This window comes from Symphalangus syndactylus, chromosome 5, assembly GCF_028878055.3.
Source record: "Symphalangus syndactylus isolate Jambi chromosome 5, NHGRI_mSymSyn1-v2.1_pri, whole genome shotgun sequence".
In the NCBI taxonomy this organism is placed as follows: domain Eukaryota; kingdom Metazoa; phylum Chordata; class Mammalia; order Primates; family Hylobatidae; genus Symphalangus; species Symphalangus syndactylus.
Window position 1 is genome coordinate 24594826 of NC_072427.2, and position 6000 is coordinate 24600825.

Sequence of the window (6000 nt, forward strand, 5' to 3'; positions counted from 1 at the left end):
ACCTGAGCTCAGAGTCAAGGTACAGTGAGCCAGGATTGCACCACTGCACTCCAGCCTGGGCAACAGAGTGAGACCCTGTTTCAGAAAATAAATACATAGATAAATAAATAAAAATAATTTTTAAAGAATTTTAAAAATTAAAAAAATCTTGACTTACAATAATAATTTACATTTTACATCATAGTACGTGGATCACATACACATAAGATTTATATGTATAAATAAATAAATAAATATAACCAAAATCTTTCAGGAAACAATACCTTTACTACGGTATAATAAAAATAATATAAAATATCTTTGGTATGAAAAAGATAATATAAAATATGATTTTGCTAAGAACCTGATGCAATCTGATGTATGCTATTCTTTTTTTGTTTTAGAAAAAAGAAGTTGGTTCCAACCCACTAACTTGATTTTCAATCCACTAGTGGGTCATGCTTGAAAACCACTACTTTCAGGTTTTCTCTGATTTTTTATAGCAATTCCATATGGGGTATTTGCTTTGATTCCTCATTTAGCTCCCTTCTTCGGGCCACTGAATCTTTTCATATGTGCGTTGATTTTGCCGCATTTGCTCAGCCCTACTCAAGAGGTCTGTGCTTACTCAGATTCGGAGCTGGGATGGGCTCTGAAATTCCTCGTTGGAATCTTTCATATGCTCATGCCAGACTGCAGAAAGGGCTTAGATTTCCTGTGGCTTTTCTTTGCCAGGTGAGAGGTGCAGTGAGCAGCAGGGAAGGTGCATCATTCCCCAGCATCCAAGTTCTCAGGGGAGCCTTGGACCTTTGGAAGGGATGTTTGTAGGTGACCGCCTCCTATTGGCTGAGCGAGGTAGCCATGTCCTAGCTGCTGTAACTGTCCACTGGAGGAGCATTTCCATCCCAGCTGCACATGCCAAGACTAAGCCAGGGGCAAGACCGATGGAGATCTCCACGCTAGATCCCAGCATAGGGTCACCGTCCAGCATTACCAGTTGCTCCCATTCAAAGCAGACCTCTCCTCCAGCATCTCCAGCTGTGGCAAGAACAGCGCCTCCCTCCTGATGGGCTCCGCTCTTCCACCCAGCGTCCTTCACATCCACCTGAGACATCCACTGAGACTTCTCAGTGTTTCTGGCATACACTGAGCAACCCTGTCTAGTTAACAAGACTGACATAGATTCGTCCTTATTTCAACAGGAATTCGAAAGAAGAACTTGAAGTAAATTCCTGATTTCAAGCTGCCTTCCTAGCTAACCAAAACTCCAAGTTCTTGAAACTATTTGTTTATTTTGCCCCCACGCCTATTTTCTCCCCATGTTTATGAGCATATTGCTATTCACAATGAATTGCTTTTTAATAGCAAAACGTAACCTATATATGAAAATGTATTACCAACTCAAATGCACAATAAAAATACAAATATATATATATATATATATTTTTTTTTTTTTTTTTGTTTTTTGAGATGGAGTCTCCCTCTGTCACCCAGGCTGGAGTGCAGTGGCATGATCTCAGCTCACTGCAGTCTCTGCCTCCCGGGTTCAAGCAATTCTCCTGCCTCAGCCTCTTGAGTAGCTGGGATTACAGGCATGTGCTGCCACGCCCGGCTAATTTTTGTATTTTTAGTAGAAACAGGGTTTCACCATGTTGGCCAGGCTGGTCAGGAACTCCTGACCTCAAGTGATCTGCCCGCCTCGGCCTCTCAAACTGCTTGGATTACAGGCGTGAGCCACTGTGCCTAGCCTGCACAATACAAATTTAAGGTATTACAAGTTGAGCTCCCTGATTCAAAAATCTGATGTCCAAAATGCCCCCAAATTTGAAAATTTTTAAGCACCTACATGACACTCAAAGGAGATGCTCACTGGAGATTTTGGATGTTGGATTTTCAGATTAGAGATGCTGAACCGAGGCTAAGTATATAATGCAAATATTGCAAAATCCATAAAAATTTGAAACCCATGAGCTAGGGCTTGAAAGCTGAATGAGCATTTTGAGGTGAAGAGATCCTTCTGTACTCGGGTCAAAGCAAATCTCTTCAGAGCAGTGGAGCCTGGAGTGTGAGCAGAGAGGAGAGAAATGAATAGCCAATTCAGGCCAATTAAGGAATGAGGACCTTCTACTGGTGAAGAGATTTCTCTCTTTTTTTTTTTTTTTTTTGAGATGAAGTCTGGCTCTGTCGCCCAGGCTAGAGTGTTGTGGCATGATCTCAGCTCACCACAACCTCCGCCTCCTGGGTTCAAGCGATTCTCCTGCCTCAGCCTCCAGAGCAGCTGGGATTACAGGCAATTGCCATCATGCCTGGCTAATTTTTGGTATTTTTAGTAGAGATGGGGTTTCACCATGTTAGCCAGGCTGGTCTCGAACCCCCTTCCTCAGGTGATCCACACACCTTGGCCTCCCAAAGTGCTGGGATTACAGGCGTGAGCCACTGTGCCCGGCCAGTAGATTTCAATTCAAAGTGTACCTCCCTCCCTCTCACTCCTATACCCCTGGGCCACTGCTGGGATCCAGAAAGGGGGAGGGGTTGACAAAAGGGCAGGTCTCAAGGTCCTGGTCTGCCTCTGCCAAAATAATTTCTGCCTTAACTGATTATACATGAGCTTTCATGATAGATTTTAATTCTAAAAAGGTTTCCATGAATACAAAGAATTAGAAAATAATAATTTTATAGTTAATTGCATCCAACGGAGATTTTTTTTAACCCTATGGATATATGACCATCTTTGTGTTTAGGAAACTTAAGTATTTATTGAGACATGCCACAAAGCCAGCAAAAGCATGGATTTTGGAGTCAGACAGGCTCGGTTCGGGTCCTGGGAATGTCTAGCTGAGTGGTCCTGTGCAAGCCTCCTCACCTCTCAGTTTGGGGATACACTCCCTAAGCTCCAGGTTGTTGTGAGGTTTAAATGAAATGAGGTATGTGAATATTTTAGCGTGGTGCCTGGGGCAGGAAGAGTGGCCAGGAGATGGTTGGGGTACTAAGTTTTATTAAAAAGACTCACTGGAGATTGAATAAATGAACAGTAGAGGCTTCAAGGGTCTGACCCACCTGACGGCTCATGCCCACATCATATCTGTAGCAGGGGAGGTGCCTTCTACTGTGCTCATAAATGTTGACCATCACTTAACTTCAGGGTAAAGAAGGAGAACAGAGAGGAGGAAACAGGCTGAACAGTCTTCTCCTTCCAGGGGAAACTGGAGAAATAGGAAGGGGAGCCACAGAGACGGCAGCTCCCAGGCTGCTTCCAGGAACCCGGTGGGAGCTTGAACTGGCCTCCTGGGACAAAGGGGTCGTCTTTGTGTGGCTCAGCCTGAAGTGGGAGGACTTCACCTGATAAGGGCAGTAGGAGCAGATGCTTCCCTGTATTCCCCAGGGAACCTCTATTCTTGTGCTGTTACCTCATTCTCCAGCTACAGAAAGCAAACTTGCTATGGACCAAAAAAGAAAAAAACAAAAAACAAAAAACACCAATCCTGGGACCTACCAATGCAGGAATTAGTCACGGGACCATTATCAAAAAGCAAGCAGAGTGAACACTTTTCCCATGGTCAATCTGCAGAGATGCCCACCTGCTGTGCCCACTTTGGAGAAAAGGAGTCTGGCCAGGCAGCAGAGAAGCCACCATCAGGTGCCCGTGGCCTTTCTCTCTCCCGCTGCCTTCCTTTCCTCCACCTCCTTCCACACCCCATTACCAAGGATGAGACTAGGCTGAAAAGTCCGAAATCTCAGGACCGAATTCTCCCCGTGCCGCAGAGCCAGGTCAAGCGATATCCCTCTGCCCGCCCTGGCCTTCTGAAGCTGCTTCCTCCTGTACCTGTGTGACATGGTGACACAGATTCCTACCAACACAATCCTGGCTTCTGCTCCTGCCCCTGACCCCAGCACCACTTCCAAATATGAAGTTACGTCCTAGTAACCAAGACCCTCCCCATGCAGGTCAGAGAGGCCCAGCCTCCTCCCTCCGGTAACGGCCACCTGGACAGAGCAGCTGCCTGACACACATTCACTCACCTGGTGCCCACCTACCTCCCTATGCACAGTCCCCCGGGGCTGCCACCTCCCTTGCTCCTCTCTCCAGCTGCCCAGCAGGGATTGCAGCACCACTTATTCCCGGACAGCCTGTGGCCCAGGCCTGGGTCAGAGCCGGCAAGGATTGAGAAATGGACGCTAAGTTCTCAGACGGAGGCCGGCCTTTAAGTCAGATCCCAGGTTCCGATAGTTGAGATGCTGTGAGTAGGACACAATATTCACCACCTGCTCTGGACAGGTGACTCAGGACAAATGTGTCCCACCTGGCATGGATTTGCTCGAAGACTCCCGATCTGAGCCATCTGACTGCTCCACGTGAAAAGGCTTGATCCAAAAAGGGGGGCTGCCAGTGCTGAGAAGCTCAGCCTCAGAACAAGGTCCACCATCTGCTGGGCTGGCCGGCAACACCCAGGAGGCAAACCCAGTGCAGAGCTACAGAACCACAGTGAGGTTCCTTGGTCCAGCCCAGCTGCCCCTGCCTTCTTTGGACAACACAGAAATGACTAGGAGAGCAGAAAGGTAGCAAACATGACTTGGTACCTGCAATGTGCCTGGCACACTGCTAGGAGATTTCTATAAACCTCATTACATGCTGGGAGCTGTGGCACAGCCTATAATCCCAGCTACTGAGGAGGCTGAGGCAGAAGGATCACTTGAGCCGGAGGGGTTCAAGACCACCCTGGGCAAACCATAGTGAGAACTCATCTCAAATTATATAAAAATTTAATAAAAAGAGGAAAAAAAAGTCATCACATACAATCCTGCCATCAATCTGGTAAATATATCACCTACTTGGCAGACAAAGAAAGCCACTGCACAAACGTTCATTAAAGCCTATACCTACTACGTGCCATGCAATTTCCCCAAGGTCACACAGTTAGCAAGTTAGCAAGCCAAAATCCACCTGTCTCCAAAGCCCAGGCTTTTCCCATAGCATCTCATTTCCTGTCTGTGCCGTCCTTTCCCAAAACAACAGACTGGCTCTCAGAGGCGTATGTAACTCAGCGGTCCTCAAGCCAGCTGCATCAGCAGCATCTGCTAGAAATGCAAGTTCTCAGGCCCTGGCCTAGACCTCCTGAAGCAGCCCCTCTGGCACTCTGTTTTCACAAAGCCTCCGGGTGATTTTGGTGCGTGCTCAAGTGTGAGAGCCCATGACCTGACGTATACAGAGCATGTTGAAAATTGCAGCATAAAAGAATGGGGCACTTTTGTGTGTGTCCTGTTGGCATTACTGTCATGAGACCGGAGTGCCTTTCCCCCACGTAGCCCCTTGGAGAATCGTAGGGTGGCATTTAACCCATCTGCCCCGCAAAGAGCATCCCACACATCTCTCCTAAGCTCAGTCTCTGTGAGCCGTGTGTACATGCTAGCCTGAGGTTTCTGTGTGGACCTCTCTTCTAAAGAATGGAATTGTTTCCCAATGCTCAGCACCAAATGTTTCAGGGCTTCCTGGGGGCTTTAATGAGGGTGTAGGTGCAACTGTAGGAAGCCCTTGAAATTCCATGCAAAGCTGTAAAGATCTAGCCGCTGCTGCTGGAGAACCCAGGCCCATGGTCGCAAGGGAAGCATGGGAGGAGGGAGCACTCTGGGGATAAAGCTGCCTTTGTCAGCAGGCACAGGGGACATTGTAGGGCTGAGTCTGGAGTGCAGTGAAAGAATTTCTAAATTGCAGGGAGTGAGCGCCTCTGTCAGTGTCGCCTGCTCAGCTCACACCCACAATCTCTCTCACAATGGCCTGGGTGCGGTGGGGCCAGGATAGACTCAGGCCCCACTTCCGTCTTGCTCTGGCAGAGGGGCTGAGGAGCAATTCAGCACCCCAGGGCTATGGAGGCTGGCCTTGCCCTTCTTGGATCCTGAAGCCTGGGAGGGCCCCACAGCCTCCCTCCTCCACTAAGTCTAAGCTCTCTCTTGTCATCAGCACCTGAATCCAGTTCCCGCCTCTCCCTCTATTTTCCGAAGATCTGTTCTTTCTCACTCTCAGAA

General features: G+C 47.9%; 1 protein-coding gene across 5 annotated transcripts in view; it reads right to left on the bottom strand.

The window, feature by feature from the left end:
* Positions 1 to 4310, bottom strand: part of IL16 (interleukin 16) — a 108573-nt gene extending 104263 nt beyond the window's left edge. For 2 of the 5 annotated variants that reach the window (XR_010121017.1, XM_063640148.1), the window contains exon 1: positions 4000 to 4310. The gene's annotated coding sequence lies outside the window, so the exon portion shown is untranslated. The remainder of the gene's footprint in view (positions 1 to 3999) is intronic. The other 3 variants (XM_055277464.2, XM_055277460.2, XM_055277461.2) reach the window with 2 other exon arrangements.
* Between the last annotated feature and the right edge of the window lie 1690 nt (positions 4311 to 6000).